This window comes from Chrysemys picta, chromosome 9 (genome assembly GCF_011386835.1).
Source record: "Chrysemys picta bellii isolate R12L10 chromosome 9, ASM1138683v2, whole genome shotgun sequence".
Taxonomy (NCBI): domain Eukaryota; kingdom Metazoa; phylum Chordata; order Testudines; family Emydidae; genus Chrysemys; species Chrysemys picta.
In genome coordinates, this window is record NC_088799.1 from 38,457,667 (window position 1) to 38,477,488 (window position 19,822).

General features: G+C 44.9%; 1 protein-coding gene across 1 annotated transcript in view; it reads left to right on the top strand.

Moving 5' to 3' along the window:
• Window positions 1-19,822, top strand: part of EPHA4 (EPH receptor A4) — a 142,472-nt gene that overhangs the window by 45,150 nt on the left and 77,500 nt on the right. The gene's annotated exons all lie outside the window — the stretch shown is intronic.

Sequence of the window (19,822 nt, forward strand, 5' to 3'; positions counted from 1 at the left end):
GCTCCTGTGCTCAGGAAGTGACCTGAAACTAGTCAAGGAGAAGGCTGGGACATTCTTCTATCATACACCAGTTAGACTGGGCAGACTGTGGGGTGAAGGCTGTACTGTCCTTTCAGAATGTAACAGTTTGCTCACCCCCCATCCACATCAGGAAAGGATTATACAGGGCTGTGCTTTAAAGGTATGATCTAATCCGTAATGACAAAGCCAGAAATAGAACCCAGGAATCCTGACTCCTACTTTCCTGCTCTAACCATCAGATCATTTCAGGAAAACCTGGCTGAGGGATTGTGTCAAAGCTGAAAAGCTCACATCATGAAATTGCAATACTTGCAAGATGGACAAATTGTGGAGCAGGTTTTCAATCTCCATTCACTGATCTGACATGTATAGGACAGAATGGGAGAAGTCACATGTGGAGAAAGCCTATTAAACTGTTTGAGTCCATCCCTTGCAACTGCAGGATGTAGTCCTTTGGTAAAGAACATACCGGGTATTAAACTGATAGTGAACTTGATCTAAGCCAGCAGGCTGAGAATGACAAGTTTGTTGCTACAGATGAAAATTGCACAGAAATGTAGAAAAATAATGTGTCTGCATGAGTTTTAGGAAAAAGGGAATGAAACACATAGCATCTGTTTCCTTACTCATTTGGATTAAACTGTGTGATGTTTGTTAATCTTTGCATCTGTAATGAGCTAGTACTGATCATACACCCCAAATATCAAAGGGTGAAGAAAATAGAAGCACCTCATCAAATGTATGATCCTCTATGAAATGTCATGGGTAATCAAGCGTGGATAGTTAATGGATCGTGATTTTCATGCCACCATTTTCACTGATGTACTACTTAGATAAGGACTGATAGTTTTTACAGGGATGCTCATGTGTGTCTTTCAGAAGTATGTCCATCTCTTTGCTCTAATGTTCAAGAGGTCTGCAGTGCTGTTTATTTTGAAGAATTGTTTTCCTTATGAATTAGATTGGCTTTGTTGTGCTCAGAAAGGTGGAGTAGAGTTGTTACTTTGCATTGGACTTTGAACTTGCCTGAACTCTATCTAGGCTGTGCCAAGGTGTTGGGGACCTTCCTAAACCTGGGTGCCAAACGACTCGCTGCGGAAGCAGACTGTCTTAGGTCTCTGCAGGAGGTGTCTACAGCACAAATCCACTGTAACAACTCAAAGCGATGCATGAATACTTCCCTAGTCTTGATTTTAATCAAAATACTGCCAGTTGCTGTAGTAGGGGCCAAATACTGTCCCCTTCGTGTAGCCCTGAAAACGGCCAGAGTTCCATTCTGCAGGGAATGACAGACCCTGTAGGGGAAGCAGTACTCTGTGATGGCAAATACAATAGCAGCACTTAGCGAAGGTGGCTGTAGGCCAGAGAAATAGCAGGGGTGTATTCAGTAGATTTGAGACTGTAGGTCAAATACACAATGGTGGGAGTGATGGAAAGAAGATGCAGCAGCTGCGGATGCTACTACAGCCCATGAGCTGTGCTAGTGGCCACTATACAGCAGCTCTGCTTGTGATCTGGAATCTACCTCTTGGTTGGGGTGGGAAGGGTTCCCTTACCTCTTCAGCCTTCACGTCCCCTCATAGGTCTCCCTGTGCAGCATTGACTCAGTGAAAGGCATTAGGACTTGGTCCAAGTTGTGCATAACATGTTTATGATATGGATGGACAGCTGGGTTGGATTTAAGCCTTGATCAGTAAGATGGATCTTAGTTTAAATTCTTGGCTCATGCAAATCTTAATTCTGTGTAAAGAGGCTCTGGAAGGTCAAATTTGGCCCAGAATTTGGGTTTAATATTTTCCAAAGCTAATAGTTGTAGAAATGTTTCAATTATATATATCTATACACACACACACACACACACACACACACACACACACACACACACACATGTATGTGTATCTACAGAGACAGATAAATATGTATATAAAAGGGCTGTCAAGCGATTAAAAAAATTGATCACAATTAATCGCGCTGTTAAATAATAATAGAATACCATTTATTTAAATGTTTTTGGATGTTTTCTACATTTTAAAATATATTGATTTCAATTACAACACAGAATACAAAGTGTACAGTGCTCACTTTATTTTTATTACAAATATTTGCACTGTAAAAAACAAAAGAAATTTTTCAATTCACCTAATACAAGTGCCATAGTGCAATCTCTTTATCATGAAAGTTGAACTTATAAATGTAGAATTATGTAAAAAAAAACAAACAAAAAAAACCCCTGCATTCAAAAATAAAATAATGTAAAACTTCAAGCCTTCAAGTCGAACCAGTCTGGCATCTTGTTCAGCTAGTCACTAAGACGAAGTTTGTTTACATTTGCAGGAGATAATGCTGCCCACTTGTTTACAATGTCACCTGAAAGTGAGAACAGGCATTTGCATGGAACTGTTGTAGCCTGTGTCGCAAGATATTTACATACCAGATGTGCTAAAGATGTCTCTTGATGCTTCAACTACCATTCCAGAGGACATGCGTCCATGTTGATGACAGGTTCTGCTCAATAACTATCCAAAGCAGTGCAGTCCGACACATGTCATTTTCATCATCTGAGTCAGATGCCACCAGCAGAAGGTTGATTTTCATTTTTGATGGTTTGGGTTCTGTAGTTTCTGCATCAGAGTGTTGCTCTTTTAAGGCTTCTGAAAGCATGTGCCACATCTCATCACTCTCAGATTCTTAAACTTTGGGTCGAGTGCTGTAGCTATCTTTAGAAATTTCACATTGGTATCTTCTTTGCATTTTGTCAAATTTGCAGTGAAAGACTGCCATAACATGAAATATATGGCAGAATGCGGGTAAATCAGAACAGGAGACATACAATTCTCCCCCAAGGAATTCAGTCACAAATTTAATGAATGCATTATTTTTTTAACAAGCATCATCAACATGGAAGCATATCCTCTGGAACGATAGCCAAAGCATGAAGAAGCATATGAATCTTTAGTGCATCTGGCACGTAAATACCTTGCAATGCCATGTACAACAGTGCCATGCGAACATCTGTTCTCACCTTCAGGTGACATTGTAATTAAGAAGTGGGCAGCATTATCTCCCATAAATGTAAACAAACTTGTTTGTCTTGGTGATTGGCTGAACAAGAAGTAGGACTGAGTGGACTTGTAGGCTCTAAAGTTTTACATTGTTTTGTTTTTGAGTACAGTTATGTAACAAAAAAACCTACATTTGTACATTTCACTTTCATGATAAAGAGATTGGACTACAATACTTGTATGAGGTGAATTGAAAAATACTATTTTTTTTTTGGTTGATCACTTTTACAGTGCAAATATTTGTAAACAAAAATAATATAAAGTGAGCACTGTACACTTTGTGTTCTGTTGTAATTGAAATTAAGATATTTGAAAATGTAGAAAAACATCCAAAAATATTTTATAAATTTCAATTGGTATTCTATTGTTTAACATTGCGATTAATCACAATTAATTTTTTAAATTGCGAATAATTTTTTTGAGTTAATCGCCTGAGTTAACTGTGATTAATCAAAAGCCCTTATATATATTAATGCCAAAGGTAAAAATAAATAAATAAACAAATGAACATGACAGTAGCATCTAGAGGTTCCCATTTGAAATCGTGATCCTATTGTGCTGAGCACTGTACACATACCTAGTAGGAGACAGCCCCTGCCACAGAGAGCTTACATTCTAAGGCCCTGGTCCTGAAAACACTTATGCATGTGCTTTGCTTTATGCACTGTTTGTAGTCTCGTTCTCATCACTGTTAGCAGCGTGTAAAATTAAGTACATGCATACATTTTTGCAGGATCGGTGCCTAAATAGACAAGACAGACAAAGGGTGAGAGGGGAAACGGGAACACGTAGGGGAAGTGACTTGCCCAAGAGGTCACAACAGACTGGTGACAAAGCCAGGCACAGACTATAGCAAGGGTTCTCAACCTTTTTCTTTCTGAGGCCCCCCTCAACATGCTAGAAAAACTCCGGGGCCCAGCGGGGGTGGGTGAGTGGGTCAGTGGCTCCAGGCTAGGTGTGGGACTTCTATTTCGGGTGGGTGGGGAGGGGGCAAGGGCTGGTAGGGCTTGGGCCAGCTCTGCACAGTGCGGTCCAAAGAGGGAGTGCAACCTCCACCCCCTGACTCACCTCATCAGGCCACTCACCTCTCTGGGGCTGTGTGCTGGTGGCTACTCCCTGAGGGCTCTGCTGGGCCCGGAGCTGCCTTTGGCTGTGTGAGCAGGCTGAGGGAGACGAGGAGTTTGGGAGGGGGGTGGAGTTGCCCCCAGCATTACCCACTCTGGGTAAGATACTGCAGTTTTGGGGAGCAACACCCTTGTGCCCCCCAACTCTGCCCATGGGCTCAAGCCCCACCAATCCTGGCTTCAGGGAGATGGGGCAGAGCTCGGGGTTTCAGCCTCTCAGTGCTCCCAGCTGCAGGGCGGGTCTCGAGGCTTCAGTCCCACACTGCTCCCGGCTTCAGCCCCATGAGGGGAGGGGGTGCCAGGGCTCAGGGTTTCAGCCTCGTGCCACTCCCCGCTTCCACCGACCCCCAGTTGAGAGCCACTGGGCTATAGGACTCCTGCTTTCCAGTCCAGTGCTCAATCCACTGCATCATGCTACCCCTGTTGACCGATCGTTTAAAATCATACATTAGCAGAAGTAAACAGTGTCCTTTTTTTAAACAGTCAGTTTGCCGCTTTCCTTCTGAGGCAGCTTTGCAGTGCACTGTGAGGCTCTGACTTTGGCCTGGGATCTGCTAGTCTTTGTAAAGAGGACTGTAATTTTCTCTGTTTGTACAGCACCTATCACAATTGGTCCCCAACCTAAACCTAGTGGGCCTCAAGACACTATTGCCATATGAGTGTTAAATTATAATAATGGTGTAGACCCTTGAACCTATGTGGAGTTCTGCTGTAGTCAGTGGGATTCTGCCTGGGGATAGAGGATCCGGGGTCAGGATCAAGGCCATAATTATTAAAAAGAATAGGCCATTAAATTTTAAGAGTCATATGATTTCAAACAATTTCGGACTTCTTACTACTTCATATGAATTATTGGTGCACTTAAAAATAATTATTCATACTAATATGTATTGGACACTTTTCTGCTATTTTACATATCATATTAGGAAACCTTTTTTTTTTTTTTTTTTTTTTGAGACATCTGGTTCATGACAGCTAATGCTTGTGTCAGTAGCAAGTGGACCTTTTAAATAATACTGTCAGGGCTAAGTGTTAGGCCTTCCCATTTCAAACTGCTCAAGCTGCTACTGTGCTTTATCGCAGACTTCATCTAACTTTGGAAATTTAATTGCCTTTTTACAGAGCTGTTAAGATTTAAGAAATGAGAGATAATCCCAGGCTGACTGGCTAGTGCTTTGAGATATAGATCTCCATTCCCATCAGTGCTTTTTCACTGATTGGGGAGGGAAGCTTGTAAGCAGGTCTCCTGACAAAAGGATTAGAGCTTGTTAAAGTGGACATTCAGCCAATTAATCAGCTTTCACCAGAGTATATTGTAAAAATTTAGCTAGTGGTTTGTCCTGTAAATCTTCACATCTTCTGCTCGTAAAATAAAAATGGCATTAATTTATGTTTAAGAACAAAATAAAAAAGTGTGTTGTATACAGCCTTAGCTGTTGATTATGGTTGTTTTTAAACAACAAACAAACCACTTTGCATCATGGAGCTTCTTTTTCCACTCCTTTTCAAAGGAAACTATCAACTTGTTGTTGTTTTTTTAAATTGACTAATTATTTGAAACTGACTCTGGAATCTCAATAGCTCCTGAATCCTAGAAAAAGGCTACTAAACTTCCACAGTCAGATGAAGTCTGTGACAGAGCACAGGAGCAGCTTGAACAGTTAGAAATTAGAAGATCTAACACTTAGCCCTGACAGTAATGGTTTAAAGGCCTTGTTGCTACTGACACAAACGTTAGCTGGTATTTAATTTAGGTCTGCATTAAAAAATGACTACACTGCTCATTTCAAACAGTTCAATTTTCTGATAGGGCACCCTTTAGACGTGGCCTGCATTTATTATTTAAATATTTTTTAACAAAAAAATAATTTCTGAGAGCTTTTCTTCACTTTTAGCCCCCAATTCAGCAATCCATCCCTATTCAGCAAACGCTTCCCCACATGCCTGAAGTTAAACACATGCTTAAATGCTTTGCTGAATTGGGGCCTACTGATATTTATAAGGGAGGGAGCAGCCATATGACACATGCTGAGGTGCACAAGTCCTTTTCCTTCTTCTTTCTGTCTGTTCAGTGCCTGCCCTCTTTCTCTTCAGTTCACCTTTGCGGTTACTCATAGTGTAGACCTAGCTTTGTAGTGCTGGGGTAAGAGAATAAAGCTGGTTAGAATTTTTTTTTCCACTATGGAAAATTTTGACTTTTCATCAAATAATCCAAAATTTTCTGAATTAAAAATAAAAAAATGTTGAGGAAAGCAGGAACTTTTCAGGAGAAATTTTGTTTTGTCAAAAACCCAGTTTTTTTTATTGAAAATACAGTTGTGCTGGAAAATTTTCTATCAGTGATAATAGAGTGCCTAGAAGCAGCTCCTGAAAGTGTTGATCATGCCAGTGTCTGAGACAGGAAGTACAAATGATCATCAACAAAACAGTGAAACTGACTCAGAGGTGAAAGTAAGCCGGTACGGCGTACCGGCAAGAGCTGGTGTACCGTACCAGGGCGGATCTGCTTCCCCTGGCGGCAATTTAAAGGGTGTTGGGCTCCCAGCAGCGGCTGGAGCCCGGGGCCCTTTAAATTGCCCCCAGAGTTCTGCTGTGGGAGCCCTGGGGAAGTGGCAGCGAGGCTTGGGTGGTGATTTAAAGGGCCTGGGGTGCCTGCCGCAGTTACCGCCCCTGGCCTTTTAAATCGTCCCCAGAGCCCTGGGGTAGCGGCCACGGGTCTCCAGTGGCTATTTAAAGGATCCGGGGCTGTGGCAGCTGCTACAGCCCCGGCCCTTAAAATAGCCACCGGAGACCTGCTGCCGCTACCCTAGGGCTCCAGCAGGCTCTGGGGACGATTTAAAGAGCCCGGGGCGATAGCGGCTACTGGAGCCCCGGATCCTTTAAATCGTCCCCGGAGCCCTGCTGCCAGAGCCCTGGGGAGGCAGCGGCGGGTCTCTGGCAGCTATTTTAAGGGCTGGGGCGGTAGCAGCTGCCACAGCCCCGGATCCTTTAAATAGCCGCCGGAGCCCCGCCGCCACTACCCCAGGGCTCCAGGGATGATATAAAGGGTCCAGGGCTCCGGTAGCCGCTACCGCCCCGGGCCTTTTAAATCGTTCCTGGAGCCTGCCAGAGCCCTGGGGTAGCGGCGGCGGGCCTCAAGCGGGGATTTAAAGGCCCAGGGGCTTCCGGATGCCGCTACTGTAGCGGAGCCCCGGACCCATTAAAGCTCCACCAGAGGCTGGGGGCCCCTCTGATCACGGCCGGCTTTAGGGCGATTCAGCTGATTCCGCTGAATCGGCCCCGCGCCTAAGAGGGCCCCGCAGCTGTCCACCCCACCCCCAGGTCACTTCCCCCTCCTCCCCTCCCCTGAACGCTCCGCCCCTGCTCCTCCCCCTCCCCTGCTTCCCGCGAATCAGATGTTTGCAGGAAGTCTGAAAACAAGCAGGGGCAGGCGGCAGCAGGTAAACTGGGGCAGGGGCGGGCGCGAGGAGAGAACCGGGGAGGCGCGGCCCAGTCCGGCTCCGGCCGAGCACTCCCGGCCCCAGTGGCTCTGGCTCCGGCTTGGGCCCCGGTTCCGGCCGAGCACGTTGGCACGGCCCTGGCTTGAGTGGCTCCGGGCCGGGTCGGCTCGGGCCACGGGGCGCCGGCCACAGTTCCGTCCGAGCGTGCCGGCCCGGCCCCAGCCCTGCGGCTCCGGCCCCGGCCGAGCCCCCCAGGCCCGAGCGGCTCCGGGCCGGGTCAGCTCGGGCCACGGGGCACCGGCCCCGGTCCCGGTTCTGGCCGAGCGCGCCGGCCCGGCCCCGGCCCCGCAGCTCCAGCCTGGGCCCGGCCCCGGCCGAGCACCCCCGGCCCGAGTGGCTCCGGGAAGGGTCGGCTCCGGCCATGGGGCGCTGACCCCGCGGCTCTGGCCCGGCCCTGGGGCCGGCTGAGCACCCCAGGCCCTGGCCCGAGCAGCTCCAGCCCGGCTCGGGCCACAGGGTGCCGGCCCCGGCCGAGCACACCAGCCGAGCACCCCCGGACCCGGCCCCAGCGGCTCCGGCCCGGACCCAAGCCCCTCGACCCCGGCTGGAGCGCGGCCTGATTCCTGGGGGCGGGGCTTGCTGCCGGCAAGCCCCACCCCAAGGAATTGGTCCCCGCTCTTGCTAAAGCCGGCCCTGCCTCCAATGGTGACTTAAAGTACCCGGGGCTCCCCGCTGCTGCTACCACAGCCCTAGCCCCAGGCCCTTTAAATCCTGATTTAAAGTGCCTGGGGATTTAAAGGCCCTGCCTCTTCTGGTAGAGGCCACACCTCTTCTGGTTGAGGCCCCGCCCCTCCTAAAGACTCCGGAGTACCAGCAAGTCCTTTAAGTTACTTTCATTCCTGAACTGCCTATATATAAACAGTGCCGTCAAGACGCACAAAATAAATAATGGAAAGAGAGAGAGAGTCTTTCCCCAAAACTTCTCCCTTTTTTAGTAATATTAGGTGTTACTCCTGGCTACAGTACGTACAACATTTTCATAGAGAAGTGAGATTTCGAGGTGATGGCAACCCTTGCAATTATTTCCTAGTTTTGTTCAGCAGTTATGATACACTATCTGGTGAACTATGAGCTTCAGAATAGCTCTTTGCATGCTTTTTAGCAGTAACATTTTCCATTTAGGGCCTGATCCTAGACCTGTTGAAGTCTTTGGGAGTTCTTCCAATCATTTCAAAGGGACTATGAATGATGCAGTCAGTGTCAATTTCTCAGGCATGTCTTCTCTTGGTAGCAGATACCAGGTAAGTCCAGATATATCAGTTTTGACTCAAAACAAGCATAGGGATCTACTGGGGAAAAAACAAATACTCAAGAAATGCTGGAAAGGGGGATGCAGTTTTAAAAATAAACTGTTGGCTGAGTTATCAGACTAATTTTGGTTTTGCTTTTGTATTGTTTTTTTTAAAGGTTAAAAATTAATAATAACCAGAATAGGTTACTTTAGCGCATTCAATATGTGGGGACAGTTTCTTCCTCTGATTAGTACTCATCAAATCAGACTGTTTGTGCGAGAAGGGCTGCTCAATGTGAGTGATGTTGGCTGACTGAAGTCCTAACACAAGGAGTGGCTTCTTTTGAAATGTGATGATGCCATACAATCACCCTGTGCTAGAGATGCCATGATCCTGAATTTACAGAACACAGTTTCCAAGCGTGGCCCAGATCCCCCTAACTGGGTGCTGAATATGGTCTGAAATCAATATGTCTTGAAAATTGGATCTGAAGATGATAAAAGGGCAAATAAGTCCTTAATGTGCGGGATTAACATACCATTCTAATTTTAGTATTGTCTGTCTGACTGCTTCAGTTTGTGTTTGTGGTGTTTTTTCAAACAGATTTCCATATCCCCTCTCCTGTTATGCTTATGCACTGGATTGGGCTAACAGCGGCACAATATTTTTCACAATTTGTTAAAGTTGATGTTCTTGTATGTTAAAGATAATACCACAGCGAAGGAAGATGAACAATACAAGATGGTATAACTAATGCACAGTAGGTAACTCTAGTGCCCAGGATAATATCTTCCCAGAAAGCAAACGGCAGACCACAGTTGCGGTCAGCATTGGTGTCGCATCTCAATCCAAGGAAACACTTTGGATTGTCAGGGTTACTTATTTCCACCCACTGATTAGCATTTTTGCCACCTCGCTCACCCCCAGTGTCCGCTGGCCAAATTAGCTAATTGAGGATTTTGGACCTGTGGGATTGTAAAGAGATCTTGCCACCTGTGAAATCGTCAGCTCTGGGTGGGTGGTGTGGGGTGTGCCAGTGCCGAGTTGAACACCAATCCCTGGTAGCATGTCAGGTATACCACCAAGACTCTAGCAGCTGGTGGGTCCCAGATACCACTCCAGCAATCTGCAGCCACCTAGCTTCTCCTAGGGTAACCCCAGACATCCTGTGCCTGTGAACTACTTCTCACCAGCCCTCTTTCTGTCTGCCACTGACTCTTCCCTTGCTGGCAGAAAGAGCAGCAGCAGATTCACCCTTAACAGAGTCATCTTTTATTGACAGCTGATTCATTGTATTACAACAATCCACGTCTATTAGGTAGGTGGAGCTGGCACACACAGTCAGGGCCGGCTCTAGGCACCAGCAAAACAAGCTGGTGTTTGGGGCGGCACATTTTTAGGGGCGGCATGGCCGGCGCCAGAATGCCGCCCCTAAAAATGTGCCCCGGCCGCCCTAGCTCACCTCCGCTGCTGCTGCCACGGCGCGCGAAACAGCTGATTCGCGCGCCGCTACTCGCCCTCACTCCCAGGCTCTCAAACCTGGGAGGGAGGGGGAGCAGCGGTGCGCGAATCAGCTGTTTCGCGCGCCGCGGCGGCTCGGGGTCTCCCCCTCCCTTCCACGCTTTCAAACCTGGGAGGGAGGGGGAGATCCCGAGCGGCCGTTTCGCACGCCGCTGCTCCCCCTCCCTCCCAGGCTTGGGAGCCATGGAGGGAGGGGGAGAAGCGGCGCGCGCGCCGCGGCGACTCAGAGTCTCCCCCTCCCTCCCAGGCTCTCAAACCTGGGAGGGAGGGGGAGACTCCGAGTGGCCGCGGCACGGCGCCGCTTCTCCCCCTCCCTCCTTCCCTCCCTCCTAGGCTTGAGAGCCTGGGGGGAGGAGGCAGGGCTGGGGATTTGGGGAAGGGGCGGAGTTGAGGCGGGGCCGGGGGTGGGGTAATTAAAGAACGGGGGCGGGGGGCGGCCAAAATTGTTTTTGCTTTGGGCGGCAAAAATCCTAGAGCCGGCCCTGCACACAGTGGACGACTGCTTCCCAGATTCTTCATTATTAAATTTCCTTTCTAAACTTTTTAAACTTGTGGTTAATTTAGCAAAACTTAAAAAAAGTGCCATGAAAATTGGCAGTCCCAGGGCTTGTCTACACGGGGAGGTTAGTGCGCAGTGAGCTAAAATGTGAATGTAAAAGTGCACTAGCTACTCTGCACTTACTCCCTGTGTAGACACTCTTTACTGTACCCTTAGGTGGTACAGCTCAGTGGACTTCCAAAGTAGATTCAGCTAATGTGCACAGAGGCATGCTTAGTGTGCAGCTAAAGAGTCCACTTGGGGAGTGAGTGAAGAATAGCTAGCTGCTGCATGCACCAACTGTGGGCTTTTTCCCCATGTAGACAAGTCCCTGGAAAAATCTAGCTGGGTAAGGTTTGATGCATGTGGTGGGCTAGGCAAATTTGGCCTTGCACAGGTTCAGTTTAGGCAAGAGCTGGCAACTGACTACCCCTTGATGGTTTACTTCTGTACATCTTACACCTGCAGGAGGAATTCTGATAACCCTTCTCCCAGTGACTCCCTCACACAAACCACTGCCAGGCCTTTCCTTCCCATTGCTGACCCACTGGCCTAACCACTTCATCTGCCATTTTTAGAGGTTGAGTGAGGCCTTCCATCAGGCTCCCTTCCCCCAAATCCAAAAGTCCTGGTGAGGGGCAGAAGAGAGAGGAAAGAGGGCTGGAAGCTGCCAGACCAGTCCCCAATACATACAGGGAAGTGGAAGAAGAAACAACTCTCACTCTGTGGCCAGAAAAAAAACCTGATCTGAGAACATAGGCAGATAGCTTCTCCCCTAAATCCCTAGTGTTATAGTTAGAGAAATCTCAGGATTTCCTTAGCAACCAATCAAGTACCAGATTTATGGGGCTTCACTTTGCTAGCCTCCAGCTGCACTGGGATACTTTCTTTCCCAACTGTCAGTTTAACTGGAGGAGAGGAATGCTGTGCTCCTTCTACTGCTCTGTGACAGGATCTGACCACTTTCTCCCAATAGAAGGTCTATATTTGGAAAAGGACAATGGCCTTAGCTGGTGACCCCCAGAGGTACAAGATGAAGGGAACAACAACTGGCACCCCTGAATTTCCTAGGGGAAATGGGCAACTGAAGAGCAAAGTTGGGGAAGTGCTCAAGCTACTGTACACCAGGCCCCTCAGCCTTGAAGACAAGAATGATAGGGTGGGGAAGCCAGGGAAGACCAGACTGAGACCCGGTGGGATGTACAAATAGTGTCAATCCAGATCAGCTGAACTTCTTGGACTCAGTCTGATGATCATAGTTCCATGTGCATCCTTAGTTACCCTGAGTTTTACTTCCAGGTTATCTTCAAGCCCTTCCTAGACATCTACCCAATTTAAAAACAAGAATACCAAAACCAACTAACAAATCTACACCACCCTTCCAATGTGCTCTTGTTGGTGCTTGTATTTCTTTATCCGTATTTAAATTTATTCAGTTAAAAATTATCCTTGGTGACTACAAATGATTTTTTTTTTTCTCATCAGTGATGTGAGTTAAAGATATGGAACTGATTGTAATTTGTAGAAAATATGAAGTCATTAGCAATAGGAGACAAAGATCTGACCACGCTAACATCAAAGGAAGCTGGCTTTATTTGGAAGCAGCATTGGGTTCATCACATTGAATTCTACAACTTGACTTTTAAGATGGCTTGAGAGAAGGTTAACAATTTTTTTTTGTTTGTTCTTCTGGCTTTTGAGGATCTTTATCAGCCTCAAAGGCATTACAGTGAGTAACTAGTTTGGACCAGAAGAACGACTTAATTTTACAAGAAGCTCATTAACTCATTCTATTTGAAATCTTCTTATTTCACCCAAAACCCAATTATGCTTGGGCTGGCAGTGATCGGGACAGGCATTGTCTCACAGGTAATGGGGGGGAAGGGGCATAGGGAGTCCTATGGTATTCATGTTGGAGAGACAAGGGTGACTCCCTTTCTTTGACTTTTAGGTCAAAAGAACTAGTCCCTGGGACAGCTTGACAATTAGAAAATCCTGATGAGCATTTAGAACTAAAACAGCTGTACAATCACTGAGGGGTTCATGGCGCGGGGCAGAAAGCTCATCAAAAGAGACTATTCAAACAATTGAGTTCTATAATTAACACACAAAAATCTGTTCAGAAATGGTAATAACAGTAAAAGAGAGCTAAGAAGAAGCTGCCTACTCATGTGGCAGATGTGGTTTTGTTAAAATTTGAGAAAGAAAATCCATCCATTTAAAGAGAGAAAAGAACATTAGAAGGAAAAATGAAAACTTTTTATTCCCCGGTGTGCAGTTAGAATACAAACTGGAAATATTTCCAGAGTAGCAGGCGTGGTTGAAAAGGGAACCAGTCATCAATAAACTGAAATGGGTTCTAAGAGGATGGTATCATTTTTTTAATCATTTTAAAAACAATTCCTTTTCCCATTCTTATTTAGAACTAATTTACTGGAAGCTTGAAGCTGAGATCTGCTTCCTTCAAGAATTTACTTTTTCCTTTGTTGCACACATTGGTGTGTTACTGTAGGGTTATTCATGAAAGCTGGGCTGCTGCTGCTTTAAGAACAGTGGTTGCTTTGGGATTTCTTTTAATCACATCCAGAGCATTTTGTGGACTTTAGAAACTAAGGTCTATGCTTAACGGCAGAAAGGGATCTAGGGGTTATAATGGACCACAAGCTAAATATGAGTCAACAGTGTGATGCTGTTGCAAAAAAAGCAAACATGATTCTGGGATGTATTAACAGGGGTGTTGTGAGCAAGACACGAGAAGTCATTCTTCCGCTCTACTCTGCTCTGGTTAGGCCTCAGCTGGAGTATTGTGTCCAGTTCTGGGCACCGCATTTCAAGAAAGATGTGGAGAAATTGGAGAGGGTCCAGAGAAGAGCAACAAGAATGATTAAAGGTCTTGAGAACATGACCTATGAAGGAAGGCTGAAAGAAATGGGTTTGTTTAGTTTGGAAAAGAGAAGACTGAGAGGGGACATGATAGCAGTTTTCAGGTATCTAAAAAGGTGTCATAAGGAGGAGGGAGAAAACTTGTTCATCTTAGCCTCTAAGGATAGAACAAGAAGCAATGGGCTTAAACTGCATCAAGGGAGGTTTAGGTTGGACATTAGGAAAAAGTTCCTAACTGTCAGGGTGGTTAAATACTGGAATAAATTGCCTAGGGAGGTTGTGGAATCTCCATCTCTGGAGATATTTAAGAGTAGGTTAGATAAATGTCTGTCAGGGATGGTCTAGACAGTATTTGGTCCTGCCATGCGGGCAGGGGACTGGACTCGATGACCTCTCGAGGTCCCTTCCAGTCCTAGAATCTATGAATCTATAGAGTCCAGACACTGCATGATCAGCTAGCATGGGTATAAATAGAAGTGTAGACTGGGAGGCACTGCTTAAAGCAGTGGTTCTCAAAGCCGGTCCACCGCTTGTTCAGGGAAAGCCCCTGGCAGGCCGGGATGGTTTGTTTACCTGCCGTGTCTGCAGGTTCGGCCAATTGCAACTCCCACTGGCTGCGGTTCGCTGCTCCAGGCCAATGGGGGCTGCAGGAAGCGGTGTGGGCCGAGGGATGTGCTGGCCGCCCTTCCAGTGGGAGTCGCGATCGGCCGAACCTGTGGACGCGGCAGGTAAACAAACCAGCCCAGCCCGTCAGGGGCTTTCCCTGAACAAGTGGCGGCCCTCGTTTGAGAACCACTGGCTTAGAGGACAACAGAGTACAGTAGTGTGGCCTACGCTCCTGAACCGAAGGATATCTACTCTGTGTGGCTCTCTACATGCTCAAACAATGCCTTCCATGTCTACACTACTATTTTTAGCAGTGTAGCATCAGCCTGTCCCTTCAGTAAAAGACTCTGGTAGCACAGAGAGGCTCTGACAGAGGGAGGCAGTGGGGAAAGGCTCCAGCAGCTACCCACTGCTAGAACCTTTCCCCGCTCTGTACCTTTGCTGGACCTTTTCACTGCTGCATGTATCTACATGTACCCTACACCTGCTGCAAGTGTAGGGAAGTGTAAGCAAGTTCTAAGTTTATTTACACAGCTGATCTATTTTTCTATTAAGCGGATCAATTGTGCTCTGCCTATAAAAAATGCCATCAAATACATTAATGCAACATTATTGTTTTCTGTTTAACTGGAGAAGTTAGAAGACACAAATCTTAAAGTTATTGCGCCACCACTCATTGAGTCACATTGATGAAGGTTTAAGTGGTGCATTGGCCCTGTGCTAGCGCTCGGCAAAGGGATAAATTTCCCACTAAGGTCCTGATCCGGCAGTGAGTTCCATGCAGGCTCGGGAGCCATACTTGTACTTACAGGATTAGGGCTCCAAATGCAGGCTAACCATGCTTTATAGAGTCACAGTTCAACATTCTAGGGTTTATATGCCCGTAATGTCCTCATTACAAGCCTCTATACCATTAACTTTCTTTACTGCTGCTGCACATTGGACTAAGAATTTAAAATTTATGTGCCAGACCTTCTCATTGACTAAGTGGAGTTGTGCCAACAAAGAATTTGACCCTTCATCTTCCCATCTACCTTCTCCTCTTTATTAGCTTCAAAATCCAAAGCTGTGGTTTGCCCCATTTTACCCCATTAAAAATATGCTTCTGCAGTTGAAGTGAGTTAGCTGATAGCTCCTTAAGTCTTTTCCTCTAGCTTCTGTATCCCCCCCCCCAAAAAAATCATCTGGCTGCTAGGGCAGCTCCCATATAGAGAGGGCTATGGGTGTAAGCAGCAGCCCGCCAACCCAAACAACTCTCATTTTCTCGGTTTCAATGCCACTGAAGTCTGCCACAAAGAAGTCTAGCCCCATGGAGACTCCCTTATCCACACCCAAAGTAGTAGTTAGCCTTCTAGTAGTTAACGTCAGGGAGGGAGGGTCACCAGGGCAGTAAATAAACCAAGAAAGAGCCAAAAGGAATATAAATAGAGTTGTCTTAAATTGCCCAGATTTAAATATTTTTGTAGTTATTTTGAATTTCAGTGAAAAAAATGGGATGAATTTTTTCATACATTTTTTTTGCCAAAAATTAATCTCATTTTCCACCATCTGTAGAGCTGTTCAAATTTTTTCAAAATTTTGATGAAATATTAAATTCAAATTTCAACAAGGAAAAAAAAGGTGTAAATTTGGGGTGAAAATGTTTGCATTTTTCCCCAGCTTGAAATATAACTAATATATAAATAAACTGATGCTTAATTTTTTAGTTTTTAATTATTTTTCTTCCAAACCTATCAAAAGTGTCACTCCATATTTTGGGCTTTAATTTACATGCAATAACTTCAACTTATTTTGTTGTAGCATTGACCTCCTCCTCTTCCGCGCCCCCCCCCCCCCGCCAAAAAAAAAAAAAGCATGGGGAGAATCAGCTAGGAGAACTATTTTGTTTTTGTTGTTTTGTTTATTTTTCAACTTTACTTAATTTTGAAAGGGCTGAATGAAAAGGCCTCAGATTTTGCAATAGAAAATTCACACTTCGTCTGAAAACAAGCAAAGCAACCTTCAGTCTGCACATAAATTGTTTCAGGAAGTCATGAGCTTCTGAAAACGGGTTTATAATGGGAGGCTGGGATTTTCAAAACAGCCTAAGGAAGTTATACACCCAAATCCCTTTGATACTCAGTGAGACCTGGACTCCTACTTTTCTTAAACTCCTATTTTTGCAACTGTAACTGTACTTTAGTGGATATCCCTCGTGAAAACTATAAGAATGGCAGGCTAAATTTTTTGCTTGCTAAGGTTGACAGTGTTCTTCTGAGTGTCATGAAAAGATAAATAAAATAGATTTGCTTAAAAGCAGGATTTGTGCAGCTGTTAGTCCAAGGTTTTGTTTTAGGCTCATCTTCACTTAATTTTTTTTCCCCACAGAAAAAATACAGGTATCACAATTTTGTTTTTTCACACTGAAAATATTTCTGTTTAAGAATTTCCTTGGACATCTTAAGGATAATTCTGTTTTAAAAAATAACTTTGTTATGTTGGTGGGTGATCTGAATGGAAGAAAAGATTTCTCTCTCTTTCTCTCTCTCTCTCCCTTTTTTTTAAACTAATAGAAAGAACTAATTGAGGGAAAGCTAAAGGAATTGAATTCAAGATTTGTATTGCACATGTAAACTAATCTTTGTACAATGACATCTTTCGAAAGCTGTGTAAGAATACCATTCATGCCCTGTCCTATCTAGCAAATCCTCCCCAGAAAAGAAGCAAAATGAAGGATTGTCATGAGCAAGCAATAAAGACTTTCAAGGAAGGGGTTCTATTCACACTTGTTGTTTGTCTACTAATTCATTAACATTTAAAAATACTGTATAATATCCTACTTTTTTTAAAAAAGTCCAGTACCAGTCATAGTAGGTGTGTCAGCTGTACTTCAGGGAAAGAATACCCTTGACAGGGTTAGGATCAAGTTTTTAAGTGAAAATACAATAGAACTCCAAGGAGCAAAGAATTGTTGAATAAATGCAACGTATTCTCAAGTATTCTTATGTGCCAAGTGTTGAAATGTAGTGCATCTGTGAACATGCTGAAGTGAAGAAAACCATTGGTTCAGTAGTCGGTGATTTTGTATAGCCGAAGCAAAATGGCTCTGTGCTTCAGAAGCTGCCACTGCATTTAGAGAGAGCTTTCTGCAGGTCCTGAAATATTAATGACCAAGGTTTAACATAGTAGAAAACAAAAGATTATGTTGTGTTAAGAAAAAGGGGGAAATTCCTGTGAATTGTAGAATTTGAAACCCCACTCCCATGCCTACTGCATCACCTCAATCCCTTCCTAGCCCCAGAGTCTGAAAAGAGGGTATAGCGTGGGGATTGTCCCCTAGAATTGTCGTATCTTCCTGTTTTTGTGATAAAATGTTAAAACCACAGCAGAATTTTCGTCCCCTATGTGGGGCTGGTTATTCTGTGCTTCGTTTACCATGAATATTGGTATTAGGAAAAAAATCAAGTGATAGTCATTCATTGTATAATTTCTGTGAGCCATTAATACAATTAAGCTAGATGCTTGATTTTTTTTAAAACAGAAATGGAGTTTGCAGTATAAGTGGGATTAGTTAGGTCTCAGGTTGTATTTTTTTCATCTCCCTTTCTTTTTTACATTGCAAAAAAGTGCTCTCTGTCTGCATCTATGTATTTGTCATTTTCAGGATTAGGGCATCATTGTGATCTGACTTATGCTAATTACAAACCAGGTGTACCACCATTTTCAATAGAGTTACTACCAATTTACACCGGTGTAACTCAACTCAGAGTCTGTCACTTATATGTCAGTGGTTTTAAACCAAATGCATCAAGGCTGCTAGCAGCATTTGAGCTCATTCGTCAAACACTGCAACTCCGATGTAAAAAAATATTAAGGTAGTTTTCCCTTCTTTTGGCTGCCCATACTACAAGCAGAATAACCCATTTTACACAAGTTGTCTTTGTTTACTGTGACTGACTGAGTGACAGCCTGTACCCAGTGGGTTTCTATTTGTGTTCAGGGACTAATTGTATTTGATGTGGAGAGGTTGGGCTTGACCCCAGAGCTTCTTCCTGCCAAAGCAGCGGTTTCTGATTTTAATCGAAACCCCAAGGCCATTTGAAGTGTAGCCAAAAAGCACCTTGCAAGCTGAACCTTATCTAATTATGTGATGTGTATAAACTCTGGAAGCATAAATCTTAGTCATTGGAGCAACATGTTATTATAAGATTCACTGGTCCAGTGACAGCCAAAGTGAGCGAGGCCAAGATCGATCTCGCAGTGCTTTTATTGACAGGGCTCCACACATCATGAAGTTTAGACTCGTTAAGGAAATACCGTCAGTGGCTTTGGTTAGGAAGAGTGAAGTAACACGCTCCTTTACAAATGTGTTGCTAAAATCCCCGTTTAGGGTGTGTATCATAAAAATAAAAGAATAAATGAAAAACAACAATAAGTGGATGAGTGCAGAGAGGAAGAACTCTAAAGATAGTCTAGGTGCTAAATGAAGAGCCTTGAGAGTGAGTCATGCTGTAAATATGGGAAATAACCCTCCCTCTTACACTCTCTGTTCTTATAAAAAAATGCCTGGATGTTTGCTCTGGCCTCTGAAGGGTTGAAAGCCAGTGGTGTTGGCTGCCTTCTCTCTTTTGCCAAGGCACAGATTTCTAGGATGACATACCTGGGGGCCCCCACTAAAACTTGCTATTAACAACAGTAATGAGTTTTTTCCAAGTGATGTAAAAGTAGCCATCCGTGTAAGCGTCGCCTTTATGAAGATGATGTCACTGCAAGTTTGCCAAGTGCACATGGGGATTCAGTGCCAGCAGTGCAGCTATTGGATACCCTAGCTTCGAGGAGGGAAGAACATGCTTATTTCCTCCCTTGGGGAGAAAGAGACAAATTAATCCTGCCTTGCCAGAGGGAGACATGCCATTTCCGGGCATGTTAGACTCAGAGCCTCCCTGCCAATCACAGTGGGTGTCTGTTCCACTCCATCTCCAAAATTGGCACTGTCAGACTATCAGCTGCCATTCCTTAAGTGGTCGTAGAATTAAACACTTGTGCCCTGTTACTGCGCTGTATGAGTGTGTGCACGCAGGTGGGAATGGGGAGTGACATGCAAGACCATGTGTAACACAAAGATGAAGCAGGTTTTCCAGCAAAGTTGGTAGGGAAATGTGCTTATAGGTGCTGTTGAAATATCACCAGACCAGCTTCTTAAAGGGCCCTTGTTTGAATTAGAAATTGTATCCCACAGTGTAGGGCTAGCAACTAAGAGCTTGTTGGTTTGTTAACTTCTTACCTGGGACTACATGGGCATGGTTTGTTCTTCTTCGAAAATGTCTCCATCCTAGATTTTGAGTAAAGGAAACAG